This window comes from Acomys minous (genome assembly GCF_964271855.1).
Source record: "Acomys minous genome assembly, chromosome: 18".
Classification (NCBI taxonomy): Eukaryota; Metazoa; Chordata; class Mammalia; order Rodentia; family Muridae; genus Acomys; species Acomys minous.
The window spans coordinates 30,689,894-30,704,829 of NC_140501.1; the positions used below are offsets into that span (position 1 = coordinate 30,689,894).

General features: G+C 33.1%; 1 long non-coding RNA gene across 3 annotated transcripts in view; it reads left to right on the forward strand.

Annotated features, from left to right (window-relative positions):
* The window catches only part of LOC311589297, a 37,883-nt gene extending 24,335 nt beyond the window's left edge, over positions 1-13,548 (forward strand). For 2 of the 3 annotated variants that reach the window (XR_014776487.1, XR_014776489.1), the window contains 6 exons: positions 1,766-1,965; positions 4,484-4,601; positions 6,912-7,054; positions 7,383-7,642; positions 11,333-11,430; positions 13,111-13,548. This is a non-coding gene — a long non-coding RNA (uncharacterized lncRNA). The remainder of the gene's footprint in view (positions 1-1,765; positions 1,966-4,483; positions 4,602-6,911; positions 7,055-7,382; positions 7,643-11,332; positions 11,431-13,110) is intronic. The other variant, XR_014776488.1, reaches the window with a different exon arrangement.
* Positions 13,549-14,936: the final 1,388 nt, after the last annotated feature.

The window sequence follows — 14,936 nt, forward strand, 5'->3', positions numbered from 1 at the left end:
AACCCTGAGGACAGAAAGCAAATCTAAATGTATCAAAACCGCTTAAATATCCCTTTCTATTGAAAAGGTTATGTATAATGATAGTAAAGTATTTCCACATATATGTATAACAGGCCATTGGAAAAGATAAACACAACTGACTAAATCATTTTACAGTTTAGTTAGAAGACACTGATTATGATTAATATTACAATGAGAATTTTCATTAGAGTGCATGGAGAGAAAACACAGAAAAACTGAAAAGTAGTGCTCTAATATCATTTATGATATATGAATTACAGATGAAGAAATTTGAAATGTGACAGGAAGGCAATTTAAAGCATACACTGCTAAATAAATGAAATAAAAAAAATATAAACATGTTTACAATTTAGCTGTGTATTTTCTGCACTGTTTGTTAAAAACTCAGTATTTGCAACTCTGTAATGCAAACAATAAAGAGGCTTATTTGGCTCATGATTCTTCTATAAAGTCAAAATTGCCTGGTATAGCAGCTGCTGACTGTACCCTCGCCTGTGTAGCACCATGTCAGAAAACAGAAAGGCAGACAGCTGCTGTAGAATGGCTATTCAAGGGAGACCAATCTCTTTATGGCTGTCTGCTCTCACGGGAACTGTTTTGGCTGTATGATGACTACAATCGTTTCTTCTACCACTGATGCATCCATGGCCTAATTCCTTCCTCCAGGCTCCTTTCTCTCAACTGTTTCAGTGTATCACAACACAGTACACACTGGTGTGTTTTTACCTAGCACTTGAGCACATAGGGAACATGTACATAGTATATCCAAGTCATTATAAATAATAATCCTTGAGTAGTTAAACAAAACTCCACATTTTTTTAACAATAAAAATATATACAATACACTGTGAAAGGAAATATTTTAATGAAATAATGGAACTTTCTTAGCCAATGAACAAACAAATTAAAGATAATATATTAATATTGAAACTATGATAATGATAACATTCAATAAAAAATTATCATAGTTATAATTTATTTTAGTGAAAAACATAGAGATCTAGAACCTTAGTTCATTTTTATTTTTTAAGTAATTTATTCAGGTTACATGCTGACTGCTATCCCCTCACTTGTATCTTCCCATTCCCCTGCTCTCCCTCTTTCACCCTGTTCTCCATACCATATAACAAATGGATAGTATTATAAGAAGAATTTTGTGTATATTGTACTGAGAAAGGGTGTCAATATGTTTAGATGATAATCTTAGATTATCTTTTTTATTCCTTTTCTCACGTGCTAGAATTACAGATCTGAATTATAACTGCAGATGTGCATGCTCATTGCAGACGTGTGTGATCAAAAAATAGTTGCATCAGGATTATAAAAGTCAAACATTGTGTAGCACATCTAATTAAAGTTTTATAGACAAAAAGTTGAATATGAAATAGACACAAGTTTGTGATTAAAAATAACTAATCTAGATATGAACTTTAAAGGACATAAATTGTATTACAAATCCAATCTAATTGTGTATATAAGTCAATGGAAAAGAAAATAGACTTATTTTTGGAATGCTTAGATATCAATGATACTGAACAGTGTACATTTTGGGGGCTTGACTCTTTGTGTATGATTAAAATAAGATAGTTATATTACATGAACAAAAAGATTTGATAATATCAAGTTAAGAAGCCATTCCTGTTGTAGCCCAAATATAAAGAAATTTGAGGGTAAAACAATGATAATTTTTCCTCACTGGCTTCCTGCTGAAATATAGAATCCATATATCATTTTGCTTTTATAGATGCTGTGATTCTTTGATTCGATCAGCTACTTCAGCCTTCCAATAGGTGCTGAAGACCAGGCACTCTTCAGGAAACCTACAAGCCTTCAATGTCAGAGTGGTAATTGCTGAGGCTCTTGCCTCAGGAACTAAATACCTCCAGGTTTCACAGCCTCTCCAGTGCATAGCCAGTCATTGTTGACCTATTCATTCTGTGTCATGTAAGACAATCTAATGATTCCCCATAATATAATACTAATTCTATCGGTTCATTTCGTTTAGAGAATCCTGCCACCTCCATCATCCACGAAGATAATAATAACTGATAAATAATAAGCCAAGTAGAACAAATAAACAAAAATGTTAATCTTATGACCAATGGTTACTTTCAGGAAAGAGAATATTTTTCTTCATAACTAACTAAATTATGGTAATATTTAGCACAAAAGTTGGTAGTAAGAATGCTAACCAGTGCTTTCTAATATTAAATTAAAAGCAAACAAATAAGCCTCTTAAAATTAAGCATGTCATAGATATACATATTGCCATATGTATTGCTATATTTTAGAGACAAAACAATTTTATTTTTTTTCAGTTTTTATTGTACTTTATTCACATTGCATGCCAATTTTAATCCCCTCCCACTTATTTCTCTGTTCCCCACTCTCCATCCATCTTCCACTCTATTCCCTTCCCCTAGACCTCTGAAAGGTGGCATCCTTCTCCTCCCCCATCTGACATAGCCTATCAGGTCTCATCTGGATAACCTGCATTCCCTTCCTCTGTGTTCTCACAGAGTCTCTTTGCCAAGGGGCAGTGATTAAATCTTAAGCACCAGAGTTCTTGTCAAAAGCAGTACCCCACCCACCACCCCCCTTTATTTTTTATTGCTGGTTAAATAATGAATGAAGTGTTGAATCGAGTAATTTAAGAATAATTAGAGAGAGAAGAGAAGTAATGTGGAAAGACTGAACACATGTTAAATCAAAGCATGCTTTAGAATTTTCTTTATTCTATTGGATTCATGAGAGCAATTCTCAGATGAAAGCTATGTTATCTGTTTCACAGTGGGGAAGAGTAATAATGGGACAATGACTTCAAGGTAATATGTTATGAAAGTGATGAGTCTTTTGGAATTAAACCACACATTTTATCTCTGTGCTATTAGTCTTGATGAAGCTCACATTTAATGTAAAAAAAAGTAAAACAAAGTGATAGATTAGATGGAGAGAGAGAGAGAGAGAGAGAGAGAGAGAGAGAGAGAGAGAGAGAGAGAGATTTCCATTAACAGCTGAACTGTGGATGGATATTTTTGCTGAAATTTACATTTAGTTGGTCAAAGATTATTTCCTGTTCTGTCTTCATTCTCTTGAAAGAATTGATTGTATTCTCAGGTGCACAGTAGGCTTTCACTTTATGAAGGCCCACATGCAAATTTCTGAATGTAAATCAATCTCCATTACATATTGTCATTATCAACTTAGAACACCTATCTAGACCAAAAAACATCTTAACCCCTAAAAAATTAAGTGTCATTGTAAAACTAAGCTACTTGGTCTTCTGTGAATTTTCTAATTTTACTGTTTAAATGAAATTTTCTTCATGTGAACAGAAGTTCAATATTTGAAAAAAAAAACATTGAACATGTAAATACTTGAATAAATGTATTTAACATGTCCTGACAAAATGTTATATTGACATATTTGTGAATATAATAGAACTAAATGATATAGATTTACAAATATCATTCAACGTAAGCATAAAGGAAATTGTTAACATACAGTACATATAGCATATTTAACTTAAACATTCTCAAATGCATAGCTAGAAGAAATTACATGGTTGAAGCACAAAGTCATGGAAAAGTCATATATTCAGGTACTACATCAAGGGTTATTGATAAATTGTACTTCTTATGAAATATTGTTTATTGATATATTTGGATTTTAAAATATCTTTTAGAAGTTGATATGTGTATGTGCATTTCAGTCTATTATTCTATTTATAGGGTATTGCATGTTATTCAATGAAGCTGAACTAATCTTAAATGGAAGCCCCCAAAGGAAAGTATCAGGCAGGCAGATAGGTTGGAAAGTATCTGTACATACATAACTCAGGTGGCATTGAAATGAGAAATTCTCCTCTCAGCAGATGAATAGCCTGGAGCTTGTTGTGTTTGTCATGGTGGGTGAGGGCTTTTTTCTAGCATGGTGTAATAAGCTTTGCACAGAAATGGCAAAGGAAAATTTTAATATTTTAAATGAGCCCAGAGCATCACACATGTTTTAAAAATTTAGAGAATTCTCAATATATTTGCAGGGTTATTTTTCTCCTTTATTCCTGATAATATTTTGTGTAGTATATTTGAAAAGAATATAATATTTACCAATGTTATTGTAAACAGTTTAAAATACTAATTGCCATTTGGAAGAATTACGTATTAACTGGTAAGAGAGGTGACTATTAGCTCTTCGTGAGACACCAAGTGCAAATATGACAAAGATAAGAGCCAGTTAGAAATTGTCACATCCTACCTTCAAACTCACTCTATTCCATAAAGGGAATTGTTCTCCAGGGGCATCTACTGAAAGCATGTACAAAAGAAATGAGATTAGTTTTATTAATTTACTTTCTTCACAACTGAATAGCCATAGCTTTATTCCTTCATTCCCCTTGGCACTACTTTGTTCCTTTCTTTAATAACAGTAAATGTGAAAAACCAGGATTTGTTTTATTCAGCTCATTTCACTGGGAGTTGCTTCAAGGAAGATGAGATTTGAAGTTATTCACCATAATGTATGGAATATCTGGATTCACTTTACTGATGGTGCTCTGCAATTGCAAATGGCTAGCTATGGTATGTATTTTCTTAAGGCTATATGTCCTGAACTCCTGACTCCTTGTGAGTGGCACTAACACTTGTTTTGAATGATTCACTGAGAAATGTAAGCTATTTTCCTTTTTGAAGTATTTTCTTACCTGAGAAATAAGAGTTTATTTACAACTACCATTAGAGGAATGGAAATTGTAATAAGTAGGTTGGTTTTCTATTATATACATCTACATGTTTTCTTACTAAATATCTGATTTGTGTTTAACTTGAATACATATGTTGCCACTCTTCAATTAGTTCAGAACTTCTCCAATGTAGATGTTAAGAATAAGGTGATATATGTTTCATTGGTCACAATGAATTCATGGATCATTGAATATTATGAGCCATTAACAATGGCAAAGATAGAATATGTAAGATGTACATATATATGCAAATATATGAAAGTATGTATATATGCATATATAGTTATTTTGTGAAGGAAAGACAAAACAGTGATGTAAGTGTTGAGATAATTCTTATATTAATATGTTAATTGCATATATTACTATAAAATAATATTTAAGCTGAGATTTTAAGTTTAAACATTTAAGTGTTATAGAATGCAATATTAATAATGTCACTATATTCGCAAGGCCTAAATTAGAATAAGTATTATGACTTATGAAAGCAATATTTAACAAAGTACAAATATAATAACACAATCTGTATTTTTATATGTAACCCTGATTTGTATAAATTATATTGACTTCATGATTCTAATTTTGAATGCATATAAATCTTACAACAGCAAAGGACAGAATAGATTCAAGTAAACAAAAGCGTAATTAGTGTCTTATAAAACTAAATAATTAAATTTTTCTCAGTTTACTAGAAAATAAGTAGACAGTTAATATTTATTTTTGTATGTTTATGAAGGTTTATACTCTTTAATTTTCACATTCCCTGGTCATGGATGTTTACTAGAAATTGTAGACAAATTTAACTATAGTGAAGTTAAAGTCTATGCTACATGCACATAGAGAGTACTCAGGTCCTCCCTCTTATTGACATGAAACATACAAATTATAGCTTCTTCTAGGACATAAATCACATGTGTATTTGTCACTTTGGTCATAGCTGTGACAAAATTTCTGAAAAAAAAAACAATTCAAGAAAAGCAGGGTTTATTTTTTTTTCTTACAATTCAAGGGGAAAAAGCAATCAAGGTTGGAAAGTTATGACAGCGTGAGTGAGAAGCTGCTGGTCATATTGTATCTGTAGTCACAAAGGAAGAGTGTAAAGAGGATATGAGTCACATCAATGACTCAGCAAGTTTCTATCTCTTAAAATATTTTACCACTCTCCCCAAGAGTATGACCAGAAGGATACTTAATGTTTGGATACAGGAGTCTACAGCGTATGCTTCACATTCAAACCCAAATTCTTGACTTTGATGAAACAGTAGATAAAATGCAATTAAATAATCCTTCTAAGTTTTAAAAATAAATAATACACTGTTAATAGACCCAAGAATAAAATAATAAATTAGTTTACTGAACATTTTCTGTTCAGCAATCAGAAGCCAGGCATCTTATTAATAATAATAAATGGGAAATTTAAGGAAGAACAATAAGAAAGATACTCAAAGACCATTAGAAAGCTCCAAGATTTAACCTCTAAATTGTGTTTTTATTAAGGACATGAAGAAATTATTTAAAAATATATTTTGTCAACACAGCATTCTAAGACCTAATTAACATGTTTTTTCTTGAGGAAAATAAAATGGTTTTCATGTTAGGTCATATCTTCAGTGGTAGGAAAATTTAGAAATATTGTATTTACTATACAATGATATCAGTCAGGAAATATGTATTTGTTTATTCTATCAGATGTAAAATAAATTTATCTAACATATTGAACAGTATCATAAGAGAATTTATATGGATGCATAGAAAGTATTTTAGTAAAACAAAACACTTTTGACCCAATTTTTGCCAGTTTAAGGATACAAATTCTCAAGTTAACATATCTATAGCTCTAACAATTTTTTGTGATAATAGTATGTTAGCCTCCATTTGTGGTGAAGGTTTTCTCTAATACACTGTCTTATTCTGTTTTCTATTGCTGAGGAAAAGTACTGGCTAAAAGTAATTTGGGAAAGAAAAGTGTTCCAAGGTCATAGTATGCTCAGGGAAGCCAAGACAGGAAGTCTAGAAGGAACTTAGATGTAAAAACTGAAAGGCGGTCACTTATGTACACTATCATATCATCTGCAAATAGGGATAATTTCACTTCCTTCTTTCCCATTTGGATCCCCTTGATCAACTTTTGATGTCTTATTGTTCTGGCTAGAACTTCAAGAACTATATTGAGAAGATATGGAGAAAGCGGGCAGCCTTGCCTCGTCCCTGATGTTAGAGGATTTTTCTTGGGTGTCTCCCATTTAATTTAATCTTGGCTATTGGCTTGTTGTACATAGCCTTTATTATATTTAGGTATGTGCCTTCTATTCCCTATCTCTCCAAAACATTAAACATGAATGGGTGTTGGATTTTGTCAAATGCTTTTTCTATGTCTCAGGAGATTATCATGTGTTTTTTTTTCTTTCAGTTTGTTTATATGGCAGATTGCACTGATGTATTTCTGGATAGTAAACCATCCCTGCATGCCTAGAATGAAGCCTCCCTGGTCACGGCGAATGATGTCTTTGATATGTTCTCGCATTCATTTTGCGATTATTTTACTGAGTATTTTTGCGTCAATGTTCATAATAGCAATTGGTCTGAAATTCTCTTTTTTATGTTGGATCTTTGTGGGGTTTAGGTATCAACGTGACTGTGGCCTCACACAACAAGAACATATGCCCAATCATGTTCATAGCAGCATTATTTATAATAGCCAGAACCTGGAAAAAGCCCAAATGTCTCTCTGTTGAAGAATGGATAAAGAAACTGTTGGACTGTTACACTATTGAATACTACTCAGCTATTAAAAACAAGGAAATTCCAAAATTTGTGGACAAATGGATGGGCTTAGAAATGATCATAATGAGTGAGTAACACAGAAGCAAAAAGTCTCACATGGTATGTATTCACTTATAATTGGGCACTAGCCCAAAAGGCATGTCCCACAAAAGTCTTCACTTACCAGAAGATTGGGATAGATGTGAGGACCACCTACTGAGATTCTAGGTAAAAGAAATATAGGAGATGGGAAATAGAAGAACCCAGAGGGTCCTAGAAACCTACAAGAAAAACGTGATGATGGGTGGATCGGGGCCCAGGGGTGTTTGCTCAAACTTGCACTAACCAAGGACAATACAATAGTAAACTTCAAACCCCTACTCTGATCTACCCAATGGACAGGAAATTCTCCACAGTTATGTGGAAAGAGGGGATTGACTTTGACATGAACTCCAGTGCTCCATATTTGACCACATCCCCTTGGTGGGGAGGCCTGATGGCACTCAAGGAAAGAACAAGCAGGCTACTAAGATGAGATTTGATAGTTTATGACCGTATAGTGGGGGAGGCAGTCCTCCTTGGTCATAGACCTAGGGGTGAAAGTGTGAGGGAGGAGGGAGAGAGGGAGGGAGGAATGGGAGGATACAAGTGAGGGGATAACAATTGAGTTGTAACCTGAATAAATTAATAAAATTAAAATTAAATTAAAAAAACAAAACTTAAAGGCAGGGGCTGGAGAGATGGCTCAGTGGTTAAGAGCACTGTCTGCTCTTCGAAAGGACCCGGGTTCAATTCCCAGCACCCACATGGCAACTCACAACTGTCTGTAACTCCAAGATCTGACACCCTTACACCAATGCACATAAATTAAAATTAAATAAAAAATATTTTAAAAAAACTTAAAGGCATAGGGAAATATTGTTTATTTACTTTTTCCTTTATCACTTAGTCTATTTTTGTTTGGTTGCATATATATATATATATATGTGTGTGTGTGTGTGTGTGTGTGTGTGTGTGTGTGTGTACATATATATGAAAATATATATTACTATTATTATGTCAGTTATTACAAGTAAAGTACTCCAGATTTGTCTATAGAGAAATCTGAAAGAAGCAATTTTTGCAACTAATGTTGGCTTTTTTCAAATAACCATTTCTTATGTTTACACAAAAACCAACCAGAATATCTATTTCTCATAGATAAATAGATGAACTAAAATTAAAATTAAATTAACTTTTATTCTATATTTCATTGAAACTGAATAGAAATAAAATTAAATAATTCAAGAGTATTTTGTGTATCTACGTGCATGTGCCAATGTGTGTAAACACACTTCTGTGTCCATACATATGCCAACATGTAAGTATAGGGTTAGTATCAGTTTTCCATCAGAACTCTCCAGTTTATTCACTGGGGCATGGTAGAGTCTATCAGCTAAGACACGCCTTGTGAATAGGACTATTCAAGCTGGCCAACTTTGTTCAGAAATACTTTGTGTTTTAATTCTAAGTATTCAAACTAGTTTGTGCTTTTACATGGGCTCTGATCTTTAGTCCTCACACTTGCAAGCAAAAACCTATCCTGTGATTTATATCCCTAGAGCAGACAGATTTAAATCTATTAAAAACTTATAACACTGTATAACATTCTGTTTTCTAATACTGAGCATCATGTAATAATCACATGCATTTATTAAGCTTTAGATTTTATAGTTCAAGAAAGCACATACTATCATTTCTAACAGTAACTCAGCTAAGTAGAATCACTTATGATAAATGAAATCAATCAAAATGTGAGAAAACAGAGCTGCTTCTCAGTAAAATTCAGCAACCTTAAATAGTATATGATCTAGATGACAACATAGGAAAATGATTGAAAAATCTATTCAAAGCAGACCTTGCCTCAAAATGTCCTATTATTTCAAATTGAGTTGCAAAACCATGTTATATAACGACAGCAAAAGGTTAGCTTTAGTTTAACAGCAGAGTAGATTAAAATACAACTTGTTTATGAAATTGAATCGAAGCAGAGAAGAGCTAAACAGATTGCTTGGAAACTATTCAAGCACAAATCTGTTCTTTTTCTCAGACATACTGAAATATAAGCTGATGTTAAAAAACAGGTTTCAGATATTTACTCTTCCATTTAGAGCATATCACCCTAAATTCTGCAAAAAAAATGCTTGAAGAATATTTATGAACAACTCTTGTCCACTGATATAGAACACATGCTAAATAGTAGCTTAAAATCTCATTAAAGATAACTGAAGTTTGAAAGAAAATATAAGCCAGTCTCGGCTGATAAATCCCATGAAATTCTTTGTGGCAGAATCAGTATGTATTTAAAGTTGTGTCATTTTTATCTTTATGATGAGTTACTGGCACTACACATTCAGGGCTTCGTTCCATCTTTATCACCCCTCTCATTGCAAATGAAATTTTGTTTCCAATTCAATATTTAACTCTTGGGCATATTAAGGTTAAAATTGATGAGTGTTGTCCTGCTTTAATGTAAATCACTGTAATCCTTCAGAAATCTTTGTGTCTTTTATTGCATTGTTGCTACATCTTTTGAATTAATAATTATTATGACTTTCAGTTGAAATTGACTTTAAAGATTCAGCCCGCTTTGAGTAAACACTCCCTTTTGCAGTGGACCTTTGTAAAAGTGCTTTCTCACTGTAGAGGTATAGAAACATGAGAGGACTCAGTGGCTCATGAATAGCTCTGCGATTCTGCTCGTAAAGACTCTTGTAAAAAACTAAGTTCCTGAGAATAACTACTTTTCCTTGAAGATGTTCACATAATATCATTGCACTGCCCTTACTGTGTGTTTTTTGGCCTATTTGCTAACATCTCAGATGACAACCAAACACTTGCATTAGTAACAAAAGAACTGCAGAGTCTTGCGTCCATTATGTTCCACACAAATAATAACTACTCTAAACTTTGATACTAGTCTTCATTTATCCACTTTTTTATTTTCCAACTAGGACTGGTCAAGTTCATAGTTCATGCCAAATAAAAAAATGGCATCATGACAAATAGCATTATCTGATATTTTTTGTTCCCCGACTCCCACCATGCTCCTGAGTGTAGGCAACTCCAAGAGTCCATCAACTTGATTTGCATCCAATAATTCTCTAATTGAGTTGAATTTTGTGTATATAGCATGTCATCAAATCTTTACATGTTGTTTCTGCATGATGGCAATAGGCACCACAGTCCTGTATTAATATATGAAAGAATATGTTTCTTCCTGACTTACAAACCTCTTTGAATATGTGTAACACAGACATGGTTCTTTACATGAAAGTTACAGGCATACCAACAAGTAGTAATTGCCAAAGAGAATACTTATTAAGTTAACAGCCTCTAAAACATTATTTCAAAACTGAATTGTAGAAACTATTTGTTTTTCAGAATTTTTTTAATTCAAATACATTTTCTTTTCTTTTACTTTCTCCAGTTATAAACCGTGAGCATTTTCCTTGCCTATAATCAGTCGAAGCTATTTAGCACTATATATTTCATGGGTCTTCTTGCTTTTAAACTCTTGTAGTCTAGAACAAACAAAAGCCATATTAAGGTAAAGATCATATCAATACAAACTATACCTTTTAATTTATACAATTTAATTAAAATCAAGTTGCTTGTATATATGAAATTATGACTAACTCACTAATGTATTTCACTTCTTGGAATTTAGAGGATCTTTGAATACCTTTAAAACCATTTTTAAATAAATTTAACTAATTTTAAATATTTCCATTTGTTAATGTGTATATGCATATGTCTTTATGAGTGCAGGTGCTCATGGAGGAAGAACATTGTATATCAGGTGCCCTGGAATTGGAGACAAAGTCATTTGTGAGCTCTCAGACGTGGGCTCTGGGAAGTAAATTCAGGTACCTTTTAGGGGCAGTGAGTGTTATCACAGCTGGGTAAGTCTGAGCTGTGGCATCTAAAGTCCACCTCTTTTCCTGAAACTACTCTTCTTTAATATGACTTTGCACTAAGGTGACCGTTAATTTTAATTTTTGCACTACAATTTATTTGTGCTACTGAGTTTTACTATTAGCAATGTTTGCCAAGTTTCATTTCTTGTGTGTTTTTGGATATCCAACAGTGTTCATGCACCAATGGCTGGTTTTCCCCTTGTAAAAATTACACAGTGTATAACTTTTTTTAATAGTGGACTCACTTGCCCATTGACAAATATCTATATCCTTTTATTTGATATTTGTCTTGATTCTATAAATACTTATATTACTGAGACAAGGCAGGTTTTCATCACTTTATTTCTTTGGGAAATAATCTAGGCCAGGACTTGTTGATTTTAGCCACAGATGTACACACTTATATTCAGAGAAATTCAAGTGTTTTTGAAGTGTCTTGCCATGCTACCTTCCAAGTAGCAACATATGAACAATTGCTTAGATTTGTTCTGCATTCTTACCAACAGTCTGCTTCATTGTATCATTGCAGTAGGGCTAGCATAATATATTACTTTTGTTTACATTTGTGTTGCTAAGAATTACTTAGCTTGAATATGTATGTGCTCATTTTCCGTCTGAAGGGCTCTCTTGAGAAGTTTTGTTTTAAAGATTGTCTTCAAACGAATATTTTATTTATGTTTGATTGAACTTCATTGATAATGTAAACTTAATGGTTATGAAATCCTATATTTATTGAGGCACATATTCATGTTTATGGCCTGGCTTTTTAAAGGCATAGAAATGCCTTCTGAAATACAGAGATCAAAGACAATATTCTTCAAAACAAGAAAAACAGACCCACATGTTAATAATATTGCTCCAGCAAGACTGGTCTGGAATAAATGCTTAAGCAAATAGCCATACTTGCTTATACTGCTAGGCGTCTTGCCTTTTACTTAACAATAAATTTTGAAAATGCCTTTGAAATTTGTAACATTCAGATTGTCAATTTCTGCATCACTATTTTGGGGATATATGTAGTAGATGTGACTAGTTAAAATGATGAAATTGTCTTTTATATTTCCAACTAGTTTTACAGTTGTAGGCCTTCCATGTATTTACATAATCTTTGAATATTTAGTTTTACTGTTATTTGTGTTTGTGTGTGTGCATGTGAGGGAGCACAGACTTGAGCATGTCTGTCTGCTAAGACAAGAAAATTACATTAGATATCCCTGGAAAGGAAATAACAAGAGGTCATGTGCAATCCAACGTGAGTCCTTATGTACCCTAATAAAAAAGGCTGAGTACTTAACCACTGTGACCTCACTCCTGAAGAAACGCTTCTCTTTTTTATCTTTCACATTTACATATAACTGCCCATTTATGAAACATTATTTATTCCTTTGGATTAATTTTGTAGTTTCTTTTTGAAATGTGCTTGTTCAAATATAAGAGGGATCAATTTCTAGACTATAGTATTAAATTTATATATGATCAATTTTATATAATGTCATATAAGTTTAATACATTGATTTTAAATTTATTTTGAATTTAGTCATACTATCATTGTTTTTTATAAAATACATTTCTGCATAACACATATTTTCAATTGTATATTTATTTTGGAATCATCTCTGTTTTTAACAGGGTTTCAATTGTAATGTAGAACTTCTGATTTTTAATACATAAATGAAGGAACAACATACCCAAATTTGTGGGATACATTGAAAGCAGAGCTAAGAGGAAAATTCATAGCACTAAGTGCCTTTAAAAAGAAATTGGAAGCATCGCACATAAACACCTTAACGACACAACTGGAAGCCCTAGAAAAAAAAGAAGCAGAAACACCCAAAAGGAGTAGACGTCTGGAAATAATCAAACTCAGGGGTCAATATCTTTGTAAATGTTCACTTCTTTGTACTAATGGGTTTAACGTTTGAACCAGCTGATGTTTTCTTCTTATCATAATGGAATACTCAAAGATTCAAACTGCAATTAGTGGGAAGAAAATTTTATGCCAACATAACTCTAAATAAGTTGGTAACCATAAATAAGAAGAAAGAACCATGAATAAAAATGACAAGCAAGCCACTTTCTCTATCCTTCTACGATATTTTACTTTTATAAGTAGTAAACCATTTTCATATTTAATTTTTTGTGCAACAGAAGACATTATTATTAATTCAATTCAACAACAATTTTCTAAAGTATTTATCTCTATGTATTTCTTTTAATTTTTTAATTGCTATAATAATAATAATAATAATAACTATTATTACTAATAGTTATTATAGTGATTAGTTATATAATATGATTAGTTATAATAGTGATTATAACTAATCACATTAAATCCCAATTGTAGTCCCCTTGCACTTATATTCCTGTTCCCACCCTCGCTTCCTTTTTTGATCTATTCCCCTCCCCTTGACATCTGACAGGTGGAGTCCTCCTCTCCCATCATCTGACCAAAATCTATCAGGTCCCATCAGGATAGCTGGCATCCCATTCCTCTGTGTTCCCAAAGGGCCTCTCCCCTAAGGGGCAGTGATCAAATCGTGGGCACCAGAGTTCTTATCAGAGCCAGCCCCCCTGCTGTCCCCCTTCCTTATGTGGATAATGAGCTGTCCATTGGCTAAATCTGATCAGGGGTTTTGTGCAGGCTTTTCCTGGTCCAGATACTCCAGCCGTGACTGTCTTTTTGTGGAAGTCCTGATAACTGTTCCCAACATCCTGTACTATCTTTCCATACCCCCACTCTTCCATAGTATTCACAGCTCTTTATTCGTAATCCAGTTGCATATCTTAGTGTCTATCTCAATCTCTCACTGGGTGGAATCTCCCAGAGGACATATATGCTGGGCTAATACCCACTTATAAGTGAATATATGTCATACATGTCTTTCTGGATCTACCTTTGGGTTATCTCACTCAGGATGATCATTTCAACCTCCTTCCATTTGAACGCAAATTTCAAGACTTCCTAGTTTTTGATAGCTGAGTAGTATTCCACTGAGTAAATGTACCACAGTTTCTTTATCCATCTTTCAGTTGATGAATATTTAGGATATTTCCAGAGTCTCACTATTACAAATAAACCTGCTATGAATGTAGTTGAGCAGTTGCCCTTGTTGTACGGTGGAACATCTTTCAGGTATTGTTAACTTTATATGCTGTAAAATCACCTGGAAGGACATAACCTTGGTGGCAAAACTTTTTCAAACAATCTGGGCTGTAGCCACATCTGTGAGGGTCTGTCTTGACAGAAAAAAAAATGTAAAATGTCTCAAGTCAATTTGTACATTTTGGAAACTTATGCCTTCTTATAACATTAGTTGAGATAGGATAAATATTGAATTTCATTCTGAAATTTAGACCCAACAAGACAGGAAAGACACTTACCTCAAACTGGATGAATGCAGATGGCCAGGTCACTATGAATGTAACATGTATAGAACTCATTATTCTCATGGTTG